Source organism: Chlorocebus sabaeus, chromosome 21 (assembly GCF_047675955.1).
Source record: "Chlorocebus sabaeus isolate Y175 chromosome 21, mChlSab1.0.hap1, whole genome shotgun sequence".
Classification (NCBI taxonomy): Eukaryota; Metazoa; Chordata; class Mammalia; order Primates; family Cercopithecidae; genus Chlorocebus; species Chlorocebus sabaeus.
In genome coordinates this window covers 8,020,508-8,033,957 of record NC_132924.1, presented here as the reverse complement: position 1 = coordinate 8,033,957, position 13,450 = coordinate 8,020,508, and positions in this window count along the sequence as shown.

Here is a 13,450-nt window from a genome sequence, read left to right as displayed (position 1 = left end):
AAGTGATTACAATGTGTCCAGGATTGTTTTAATCACTTTCTATGTATTCATTCCTTCAGTACTCAAAAGAAAGCAGCCTCTCAGTGCGTGAGCCCGTGTATCTATTAATAGCACGTGAATGTAAGGAAAATGAGCCTGGGCTGTAGAGATCTAATCTGGGGTGTGCACACACCTTCTGGACAGCTCCCCCGGCACACCTGCTGCATCATCTCCAAGACTGGGGCATCAGCAATTGTATTTTTAACAAATTTTCAAGTAATGCTGGTGCTTACCAAAATTTATAAATCACTGTGTCACACAGACATTGTCTTCTTTTTCTTATATTATTTTCTTAATAGGAATTCTAAAATTGGTAGTTAACAGTTTTTGTGTCATGACATTTGGTGACTTCAACTCAATCTTTTCTGACATTTCAGTAGTTCTCAGATTCACTCTGCACACAGTAATCATGTCTTAAAGATTAACTACTCCACACTCTAGAAAGCTGTTATCACTGATAATATACTCCCACTACTGATAACTTTCTTTTCAACCTTTATAAGTTTTTCACTGCATCCCCTTATGAAGACCTCCCTTCCCCTGTATAATATCATTCTGCGTGGCCTGGTCCATTCTCACTTAAGTCCACATTCCCTTTTTTAATCATCTAGGCACAAAGGCAGTTCCCATGCACCCCCATCCCAGATGGGACCCTCGCCTTGTCACATGATTCTGTGGCCAGGTAATGTTTTTCTCATGGTCCGTTGTAAGACTCTGCCGCTCCATCACTGGCCTGTGTCACTCTGTCAAGCATAACATTATGGTCCTTGTAGAGGCTGGTCCATCTTTTATGAAGAGATAATCAGCTTTACTTATCTACAGGTGTTCTTCCCTATCAGGTGAGAGTACAGGAAAACAAAACAAAACTGGGCCCTTGTTACCTCCAGTATCAGTTCTCTCTTCCCAGCTGGTGAAAGCACGCAGCTAAGTCCTGACACTCTGGATGGAGAGCTCTGATCTATGCCAGGCTCTGTTTCTCACGTGCCAGGGATCCCAAGCTTTCTCTTCCCAGCATGACGTGGGGTTGTTTATCTGCCATTTCAGGCTGGGGAGAGAATGAACAGTTTCCAGGCCGATTCACCCCTAGGAAATACAAACAGACACTTTCTTTAAGATCTTTTTAGTTTCATTTTCAGATTCATTTGTACCGACAGTTTCATTGTAACATCCTTGGAACTAACTTTTAACCCGGTGGCACAAAAAAAGGTATTTATTACATTTTTATTGCTAGGTATAGATTTTTAGAAGCAGAGATTATAAAATATCAAGAATTGGATTCCAGCTCCAATTCTACATTTCCCTGATGCCATAATGTTAAATGGAGCTAAATGTACATACATCTCTTATCTATAATGTGTGACTCTGGAGAGTCTATGTCAAGGTCAATAAAGGGCATAGTCATCCATAAATGGAAGTCATATATGTCACGTTATTGGAGACATCCCTAAATGGCAGTTAGTTAGTTTATTTTATGGTGTATCACAGAACGGTAGAACTTGGAGGGACATTTTAAGATAATTTCTTCTGATACTTTTAAAGATAAGGAAATGAAGTGCGGGGAAATTACAGTATTTGCCCAAGGCTACAGAACTACCTAATTACTATTTTCCATAAATGTAATAACTCTATATTTAAAACTTGCCTCCATTTTCCTGCAGAGAGAAGGTATGCAAAGGGAGTTTATAATTCATAAAGTAGGAGAATACAGGGGTATAAGGAAACATGAAAATTGTTGCTGAAAAAGATTGGGGAATTTTCAAACTCATAATTTACTCATGCTCTATCATTCTTTTTTAATTTTAGGACTATGAATTAAAATCCTATTTTCATATACCTGTATATGTAAATGTAAATAAACCTGTATATGTAAATACTCAAGCAGACAGGTTACACAGAGACAGGTTAACTCTGTAAGAGTTATGGTTGTCTATTACATTTAGACAATATAATAAGTCTATTACATTTTTTGTTGAATATAACAGGGCGGGGGGGGGGGGGGAATCTGAGAGCTGGTGACAGTTGTAGTGTCTGGTAAGTACTTACCTTCTCAGTAGGATAAGGGAAGCTGGCCATAGAACCACAGGACAAGATTTCCAATACCAGCTTTAAGAAGACAAGGTGAGATGAAAACAATTTGTTAGAATTTAAGGCTGTTTCTAGATAACTTTTCTTCTTGAAGTTAAATAAAAACATACCTGCAGAATTATGATCTGCTTCTTCCTTTTCTTACAAACAAAACTTTCCATATGAAGTTATTTAGTCCTAAGTCTCAGCTTGTACACTTCAGCAAATCATTCTGTGTCTTTGAGTCTCGGTTTCCTCATGTAAGAATTAATTGAATAAGTGCATATACATCACTCAGAGCAGCACCTCACAAAGTGTATGCGATCTCCATTATCTGCCATAATAGTTGGTAGCTTGAGTAGTAATAGCAGAACTGTCCACAGGCATAAGTTCTCAAGGAAACATTAAGTTCCTTGGAGAAGAAATATTTTAAATTGGCTCATGTTTGTTTTTCACTTGTTTTACTTCACTTATATTCTACCATTTGGCAGCTTCTCTGACCAACCTTTTCTACCTTAAATTATCATCTCTTTCCTGCATTCACACTAATGATGTCTTGGAGTTTCCAGGACTATTTACAATAGAGTATTGTGTGACATTGATAAAGCAGGCATCATAGGAAGAAAACAGGTGTGGGAGTAGATAGCAGCAGTAAGTAGATAAAGAGTACAGTTTTGAAAATGTGGAGATGAAAAGCTCATTGAAAATATGCATGGGCTTTGTCCTACAGGTCATCTGGAATTTGTGTCTCTGGCTCAGACGAAAAATCAGGATTAGAGTAATGGCTTCCTCTCAAGTTATTATTACAGATACAATATTTTTATTTGTGGAAATGAATACAATCATAACCAAGGAAGAATAGACAGAAAAGAGAAAGGCACCAATTTCAAAATATTAAGATTAAATTGGCCAAACAGGTAAAAGGAGAAAGACGATAGTACGATATCATCATTTCAGGATGTGGGGAGTAGACCACAGTAACCAATGTTCAGGAAACGGAACTCTCATCTGCTTTACGCTTTCAAGGATTAAGGATGAAACTTTGATAAAAGATTTTCCCAATTCTGTAATTTCTGTAAAGCTTTACAGATAGGTAAGAAATGTACAGAAAGGCAAATAGTTAAGAGACATCAGAAATTTGCTTAAATATCTGAGAAGAAAAAGGTATGAGAACTTGCAGCATGACTTTCAAGAAGAAGCAGAGAAGCGTAGGTACTCACTATGTATTTATTGCTTTTAGAGTATTTTTATTTATTTCTATGCAATCTTTCCCATTGGCTATAGCGTTTGCATGTTTTTGAATCCCCTATTTGGGATCCCGTGTTTTCATATAACATTCTGTGCATTGCACAAAACGTAGTCTTCAGCAGCCTTTTAAGTCTTTTTGTTTAGGCTCATTGGGGATTAGACATAGTTAACAAATGTGGCTGAGTGGATGCAAACGCTATAATCCCTCCAGGTCCTACTGAATATATCTGTTATTGTCTCTGCTATAATTATATCCATATACTCACGTGTTTCTTTCCATTCAGAACTTACACATTTATTCTAGTCTTTCATCTAAAAAGTATTTATTGAGCATCTTCTAAGCATTTTTGGACCTCTGATTCTAATAAAGAAATAATAGATAACTCAGACCAAATCTCCCATTTACAATTAAAAATCTTGGGAAAAAAAACAATAAAAAGTCATCTACTGGATTGCATGGGAGAGCTAACACATTATGGAGGCGTAACTGGCTATGACCTGGGGAAGGATTAAGGAAAGGCAAACTAGCTCAGGATGTGGTGCCACTTTGGGGCAATGGGATTTTGCTTGCTCCAGAATGAACAAAAATGAGAGGATCAAAGCTTGCACAGAACTTTTGATAACCTCTGGAGTCCTGGAGGAAGAGACTGTAATCTAGAACCTCCCCAAATGTCAGCTCTATGGTTAAAAGTCTCCGCTTTGGGCTGGAAATTCCCGGTGAAAAACCTCTGACTTCGTGAGGACAAGGGTAAGGCAGACACTCAGAGACTGCAGCTCGTGTTTAAATCATCTCACTTTCTGAAATTGAATCAAGCTGCTTCTGGATTATTGGCTACTGAGGAGCCTAATGGAAGTACAGAGAAATTCTCTGTTGAAGGAGGAAATATCCTAGTTTCCAAATTATTTCTGCAAACGATTTTGGAAATTAAATGTCTATTTTAAAATAAAAAATATCAAAGCAGATGAAGAGATGACAACAAGGAAACCAAAGGAAACAAAATAAACAGCAGATAAGACACAGAACAAAAAAGCAAGCTTTCAGGGGCTCCAGATATGAGGTTATTAGATACAAACTTTAAAATATATGTATTTAAAGAATTGAAACAAGATGGAGGACTTTGGTAAATAGTAAGAGTCTATAAAACTATAAGCAAAGTAACAGAACTAAAAAAATAACTAAAATTAAGAACTAATAGGTACATTCTACAGCAGCATAGACACATTTGCAATAATAATAAATTGAAAAATATACCCAAAAATTATTCATGATGGAATACCAAATGGTGAAAGACAGTAAGAAACATAAGAAAGAGTGTAAGAATTCTAATATACATTTCGCTGAAGTCTTAGAAAGAGAAGCAGAACTAAGAGGTGGAAAAAAAATTTTGAAATATAAGAATTTTCTAAAATTGAAGGATGACATAAAGTCAAATATTCAAGTATCACTGTGAGTAGCTGGCTGAAAACATGAATAAATAGAACTGAGATGATTATGTAGACCCTGTAGAAAAGTAAAAAGGAAGAAAACATTTAAATTTATAGCCAGAAACAGAAAGAGAAAATACTATCTTCAAATGTAAAACAAACTGACAGCTATATTTTCACAGATGGAAACTAGAAAAAAATAGAATTATATTTATAAGGATCTGGGAGAAATTGCCTACCTAGAATTACATTGCAAATGCATATATATTTTAAGAATGAAATGGAAATAATGACATTTTCATATTAACGAAAACTAAGAGAATTCCTCATCATCCGACCCACGGTAAAATAAATACACACGAATTTCTTCATGCTAAAGTCAAATGACTGGCAGGAAGGTCAGAGATATAGCAAGGGATAAATAAAATGAAAATAATGAATAGCTAAATCTAAGTAAAACCAAACAAAACAAAATGATTTTCTGTTGGGGCATACACACAGGCACATGCATATATAAAGGGAGATCTCTGTCTCTTTCTCTCTCTCTCTTTATACACTGAGAAAATACAAAGCATTTGAATGGAGAGTATACAAAGCACTCTTACACTAAATAATAAGACAAGGAATATAATTTGCAAAAGTGTTAAAAATATTTAAATACACATTTTAGCAAAGATATACTAATGGCCAATAAACAAATCAAAATATCCTCAACATTATTTGTTGCTAAGGAAATGCAAATTATGATAATAATGAGATATAGATGCATTGTATTGTATGTCAATTATGTCTCAGTATCCTGTTTAAAACTATAAAAAAAATTAAATGGGCTAAATACTGTTATTTAAAAGCATGTAAACCAGGCTAAATAAGAAAACCAAACCATACTATGTAATATTTAATGAAATATATCCATCAGGTAAAGATACATAAAAAATGAGAAGGAAGTATGGAAAAGCTATCATATATAAATAACCAAAATAATTTTTTAAATAACTGCCAAATGAACCCAATTAAGGTAGAAGGAAGGAAATAACACGGGAAAGAAGAGGAAAATAAAACAACAAAAAAAATACGAACATGTATGGTATTTTGCTAAAGCAGTCCTTGGAGAGACATGCATAGCTTTGAAAACTTCTATCAGGAAGTAAGTAAAATGTCAAGCCAATATTCTAACTTCCACTTTAAGAAACTAGAACAAATAAAGCTAATTAAACTCACAGTAAGTGGAGAAAAGGAAATAGAAATTAGAGGAAAAAAGAACTAGGAATAAAAATTATGAAGAAAATTAATAAAATAAAATAATTAAAACAAAATTCACAAATGTTTAGCTATATTGAGCTAGAAAATAAAAAGAATAAGACACAAGTTTCCAAATGTCAGAAATAAAGAAGGGGACATCGCTACTGACTGTATGCATTTTAAAAATTATAAATGAATGTATTGAATCATTCAATTAGACACCTGAAATAAAATGATAAACTCTAAGAAAAACACAAATTAGCAAAACTAACATTCAAAGAAATGAAGAATATGAATATACATACATCAAATAATATCATTTAATTAATAGTTAAATTTTTTCCTGCAAGAAAATTCCAGGTCCAGACATCTTCACCAGTAAATGTTACCAAATATTTAAAGAACAGATTAGTAACAATCTTTCAGAAATTCCATCAAAAAATGGAGAACACTTCCCAACTCGTTCTACAAGGCCAGTATTACCTTGATACTAAAGACAGACAAAGGCATTACACGAAAATAAAACTACAGACACCCAGCCCAAACAAAGACATATGTAAAATCTTTAACAAAATATTAGCAAATAAAATTCAATATCTTAGACAAAGGACTGTAAATCATTAACAAATGTCCTGTATCTCGGGAATGCAGAGTAAATTTCACACCTAAAAATCACTTAATGAAATGCACAATACAGGCAGGAATGAAATAAAGGACAAACACTACACGGTCATCCCAATAGATGAAGAAAATGCTTTTGAAACATAAAAAACCGTTCATGAGAAAAACTCTCACTAAACAAGCAATAGAAAAGAAAATTCTAAATTTCATTATCTCCGGAAACACAGTAAACACAGTAACATAGCAGGAGAGGTGTGAATGTTCAGTGCTTTCCCCTAAAGGCAGAAAATAAGACAAATATGTTCACTTTCGTCAAAAGTAAAATAAAACCAACAAAAACAAAAAAGACTCTAGATTGGAAAGAAAGTCATAAACTTGACTTTTTTCACAAATAAACCTGAATCCTGGATGTAGAGAATCCTTGGAAATTCACACACACACGCGCGCGCATACACACACACAGACACACACTGTTAGAACTAAAAGATAAGTTAAACAAAGTCTCAGAAAATAATATCATGTAAGTATCAATTGTATTTCTGTGTACTACCAATAAAACAAAGAAAATAACATCAAGAAAACAAAATCTATATAATCAAAAGGAATAAAATATTTTTAAAAGGAATAAATATTTTTAAAAGGAATAAAATATTTTTAAAAGGAATAAACAAATTTTTAAAAAGCAATGTGAAATATACGATAAAAAAGACAAACATTACTCAGAGAAACCTAAGATGGAAATGAATTGAGAAGTATTTCATGTTCATGGATTGGATGATAATTTTTTTCCAACATTGACAATAAATCAACGTAATCACAATAAAAAAAAATACCAACAGACTTTTGCGGATAGAACTTAACAAACTGATCTAAAAATGTATTTAAAAATGCAAAGGACCCCAAATAGCCAAACCAATTTTGAAAAAGACCAAAATTGCCAATATGAAGTATCCAATTTTAAAATTTAGTCTAAAGCCACAGCAATCAATAGAGTGTGGGACTGGTGCAAGGAAAGGCATGGAGATCAATGAGACAGAACTGAGACTCCAGAAATAAGTCTTCATTGTTATGGTCAATTGAATTTTGACTAACATGCCAGAAAAATTCATGGAAAGATAGTCTTTTCACAAATGATGTTGAGGTAATTGTATGTTCACACACACACACACGCACACACACACACACAAATAACTTAGATCTTTGTCTCACACCATGAACAAAAAATCAACTCAAAATGGAACATTGACCTAAATATAAGAGCTAAAGTTACCAAATTTGCAGAAAAACATAGTAAGAGAAAATGTTAATAACATTGAGATGGGCAAATTTCTTTCAGTATTACAACAAAAGCAAACTTTCAGTATTACAACAAAAGCAAACTCACAAGAGAATTATTTGATAAAACTGAATTCATTAAAATTAAGAACTTTTGTGCTCCAAGTACATTAATGAAGTGAATTTTTTAAAAAGTCACAAACTAAGACTACATTTGTATGTTTTGTATAGTGTTAATCACATTTGAATGTGTAAAGAATTTATAACTCAATTATAAGACAGACAACTCTATTCCTTTTTTTTTTTTTTTTTTTTTTTTTTTGAGACAGGGTCTCACAGGGTTGCCCACGCTGGAGTGCAGTGATTTGAGCACAACTCACTGTAACCTTGAATTCTAGGACTCGAATGATCCCTCTTGTTCTTCCAAAGGGCTGGGATTATAGATGTGAGCCACACCGCATGGCCAATTTACCATATTACTTGGCATCCTACCCTGAGAATCTTCAAAGATAAATGAAAACATATGTCTATACAAAAATAAATAGTCAAATCAAATATTCACCAATAGATTATTCATAATACTAAAAAATGGAAATAATTTAAATGTCTACCAAATGGTGAACTGATGAATAAAATATCCATACAATGGGCTATTCTGCAGTAGGAAAAAAGAAGAAAGTACTGGACAAGATACAGAAGTGCATAATGGAATCATACAATATATGTAACCTTTGCCATCTGGTTACATTTGTTGTATGATTTCACTCATAAAAAATATCAAAAAATGCACGTTTTATGGATAGAATGATTTGTGGTTACGTAAAGTTAGGGTGGATGTGGGGATTAACCTAAAAATAAGCACAAAGAAACTTTTGGGAGTGCTGAAAATGTTCTAAAGCTAGATTTTATTGATGCTTGCACAACTCTACAAATTTACTAAAATATCACTGAATCACACGTAAGTGAAATTTATGGCCTGTCATTTGTACCTCAATAAAGTTAAGTTAAATGTTAGTTGAGTTACAGTTAAGAATGTGAAACAATTAAAAATAGAAAAATGTCAGGGATATAGACTAGGAGAAAAATAATTGCCACACAAATAACAAATATCCCTTCTATTCAATATATCATATTCTATATACAAAAAGCATAAATCAAAAAAATGAAACACTATATAAAAATTCACAAGTGACTTCACAGGTCCTTTTCAAAAGATGGTATTTAATTGCTCAATAACCATAGGAAAAAATTCTCAACCTCATCACTGCTTAACCACATTAAGATACCATTAGAGTAACATTAAAATGGCTAAAATCTTTGTCTGAAGAAGTATGATTGCTTTTGAGTACACCAAGCATGTGGAGCTTGCATGCACTTTTGGAGGAGGTGTACATTGGTACACAAGTCTGGAGACCTAAAATATGCAGCACACTCAAGAGATGTGGTGAAGAGACTCTCACAAGGACTGCAGAGCATCCTCAGCAAAGCCAAAGCCTGGACACAAATCACATGCTCATCAAATTATAATGGATGAATGTATCATACTATATAAATTCAATAGGCTGCAGAAATAAGCACCAGCAATTTACAGGCATCTACAACAATGAGGTCCTATCACAGAAACATAATATTGTGTAAAAGAAGACAGGTGTAAAACATATATTGTACGATTCTACTTCAAAAACTTGAAAGTTCAGAAGACTATATAGGATTCAGGAATACAAGCTCATTTAATATAAGCATAAAGAAAGGAAGGGGGTGACTAATGGAACAAAAGAAGGGGTGGAAGGCATGTTAATTGTCAAAGGTATGAAGGGATTCCTGGCAATTGGCAGTGCTCTCAGTTTGCACTGGATGGTGGCTATGCCAGTCTTAGCTTTGTGAGAAACCATTCATCTGCACATTGATCCTTATGTCTCCTTTGTCTATACCTATGTCTGGCATTTCACAATGATAAAGAAGAAGAAAACCAGAATTCTGTTTGGTATGGTACTTACATGGAAGTGTGTATTTTTGGTGGAAAATTTATCTCAGAAGACAAAATAAGTATTTCCGGCCAGGATGACATCTGAACACTTTTTAGAAAATGGTAATCATCAACACATCCCAAACTTATTAATGTAGCTCTCAAAAGTTTTCTGTGTTGAAATATTCCTTTGGGAGAAAAGGGGCTACAGAAAATGAAAAGCAAGTGTTCTTGGAGAGTCACACCATGATATATTAATTATGCTTCTGACCTTGGTAGGGGAAGGGGGATTGGAGCTAGTCAAAGAACACTATTCAATTGCTCAGATTTATGATGTTTTGGTCTAAGTAATTGACATCATGGTGTTAAAATAAATATCTGCTAACAAGTCTAATAAATTGGACTTTACCTTATATTTTTAACATGCTTTAGGGAGCAACCCCCATTCTATGAGCTTAATAATATGATTTTTGTACCCAGGCCTTTCGCCATCTCTGGACAGACTGAGTGTCTCCACTGAACATGAAGCAGCACCTGACCACTAGCCCTAATATAGGCCTGCTATCTATCAATATTTGGAATTACTTGTGTATACGTGTGTTTATTTCATAACTCCCTTCCCCATCAAACTGTATGCCTCAATAAACAGCACGGGTGTACAGACCCTACTGCACCAGGAACAGTGAATTTGTTAGCTGAATAATTTAATTTCAGTACCCCCTTTGCTGTCCATGCCTGAATAAAAAGAGTCACAAGAAAATAGATGTTTGTCTCCTTGGCTTTAACACCACTAATAAAGAAATTCTCTCCAGCAGCCTATGTAGCCTGATAATCGTGCAAAACATTTTTCTCTTGGTTTTTGTCAAGTATGACCTTGAAGAGGAAAGTCGCTAAACCAATGGTGTGTAGGAGATGTGACTGCAAGCAGTCGAAATTTCACTCAGCCGTTTTTCACAGCTTGCATTTCTGTGTAACCAGTTATCTGTATTTTCTGGGTTCACAAAAATTCTAAATTTTTGAAGAAGGAATACATGGAAAAGGAGGAGACTAATTTTGTCATTAGCATATCCACATTTCCAATGTGTAATATTCCTTATGTCAGAAAACATAAATTGTATAGCAGCAGAATGATTAACTATATTGATTGCACAACAAAACACTTCTGAACCACCAAAACTCATAGATGTTTGAATAAAATAAACAGAAGAAGAAATCCTCAAGAAATAAATAGTGAGACTCCAGTACCCCAAACGAAAATAATTTTGTATGTAGGATTCTGGAAAAAAATCTGCCTAATAATTTTCCTGACAATTTAATCATGTCTAACTGATAGACAACTCAGTGGAATAGATAATTTTTGAGATATAATCTAAAACTTTCTCATAACAACTCAACAATAAACATAAACACAAAAATGAACAAATACACATTTATTTTAAATTTTTGCAGAACTACACATTTATTTCAAATTTTTGATTAATTGTTTTTAACTTCAGATTCAGGGGTTACATATGCATATTTGTTACATAGGTATCTTGTGTAATGAGGGGGGGACTGGGCATCTGGTGTTTCCATTATGCAAATATTGAACACTGTACCCAGTAAATAATTTTTCAATCCTCAGCCCTCCATCCTACCCTCCCCCATTTTGGAGTCCCCAGTGTCTGTTATTTCCATGTCTTATGTTCATATGAACCCATTCTTTAGCTTCCACTTCTCAGTCAGAACATGTGATATTTGATTTCCTGTTTCTCAGTTCAGTTGAGATTATAGCCTCCAGCTCCATCCATGTTGCTACAAAAGGACATGATTTTATTCTTTTTAAATGTCTGAGTAGTATTCCACAGTGTAAATGCACCAGATTTTCTTTATCCAATCAACTATTGATGGACACTTAGGTTGGCACCACAACTTTGCTATTACCAATAGTGCTGCATATACATAGAAATGCAGATTTTTTTGGTAGAAAGAAGTATTTTCCTTTGGGTAGATACCCAGCAGTGGGATTGCTGGGTCATATGGCAGTTCTGTTTTTTGTTCTTTGAGATATCTCCATGCTGTTTTGCAAAGTCGAACAGACATTTCTCAGAAGAAGGAATAGAAGCATCCAACAGACACATGCAAAAATGCTGAACATCATTAATTATCAGAGAAATACAAATTAAAACCACACTGAGATATCATCTTAGCCCAGTGAAAATGGTTATTATTAAAAAAAATTTTTTAAAAAGCAAAAAGCAGATGCTGGGGTGGATGTGGAGGAAAGGAAATGCTAAGACACTGTTAATGGGGATGTAAATTGGACTAGATATTTCTTCCAAAAAGACTTACAAATAACCACAAGCACATAAAAAGATGTTCAACTAATAATTAGGAAAATGCAAATCAAAACCATGAGATACCACTTCACACCCATTAAGATGAGTATAATGAAAACAAAAATATCAAGTGTTGGCATGGTTAAGGAGAAAATAGAACCCTGTACATTGTGGGTGGGAATGTAAAATGGTGCAGCCTTTATGGAAAATTATATGCATGTTCCCAAAAAAATTGAAAGAAGGAATTTGGACAGATATTTGTACCCCCCTGTTGTTCATAGCAAGATTATTCAAAATAGCCAAAAGATGCAAACAACCCAAATATCCATCAATAGATGAATGGACACACAGAATGTGATATATAGATACAGTGGAGTATCAATCAGCCTTGAAAAAAAGGAAGAGGATTTTGACACGTACTGCAACATAGATGAACCTTGAAGATAATACACTAAATGAAACAAGCCAGACAAAAAGAACAAATATTATATAATTTCAATTATATGAAGTACTTAGAATAGTCAAATTCATAGAGACAGACATTAGAATATGGTTGCCAGGTATTGGGAAGACAGGTAATGGTGAATTATTGTTGAAAAGTTTCAGAGTTTTAGTTTGGGAAGATGAGAAATTTCTGGAGATGAATGATGGTAATGTTGCATAGCAATGTGAGCATATTTAATGACAGTGAACTGTGCACACACAAAAAAAGGCTAAAATGGCAAATATTATATTAAGTATATTTCTACACAGCAAAAACAGTTCTCTAAGTTTACTTCTTGACAAAATATTGTAGTCAATGTGTGTGCTTTTCATGTCCTTCCCACTTTGGAATACATGAGGCTTCTCACATTTTTTTATTCCTGAGCACTACATATCTATCTAGATCGAATTCTTTTTTCTGGATATAGCATTCCTTTATGTTCTTTCTAGGCACCCAGAAGTCTTCTATTCTCTATTTCTTTTAAATTTAGTTTTGGGCATATTACTTACATTAGCTAGTAGAACTTGTCAGGAGAAACATTTCATTCCCATTGTTTGATTCTCCAGCTCTCAGCTCCCTGTCGGTAGAGTATGGAAGCACATACTGGTATAAAGGGAAAACTGGAGACTTTGCATGGAGAAAAAAATGCTTTGAAAATCACCCAAACCTGAAAGTAACTGTACATGCAAGAAATAAACTTTTGTCGTTTTAAGCACTTTCTGATTGAAACAGCAAATTCAAACACCCATCATGTCATCAAAAATAAAA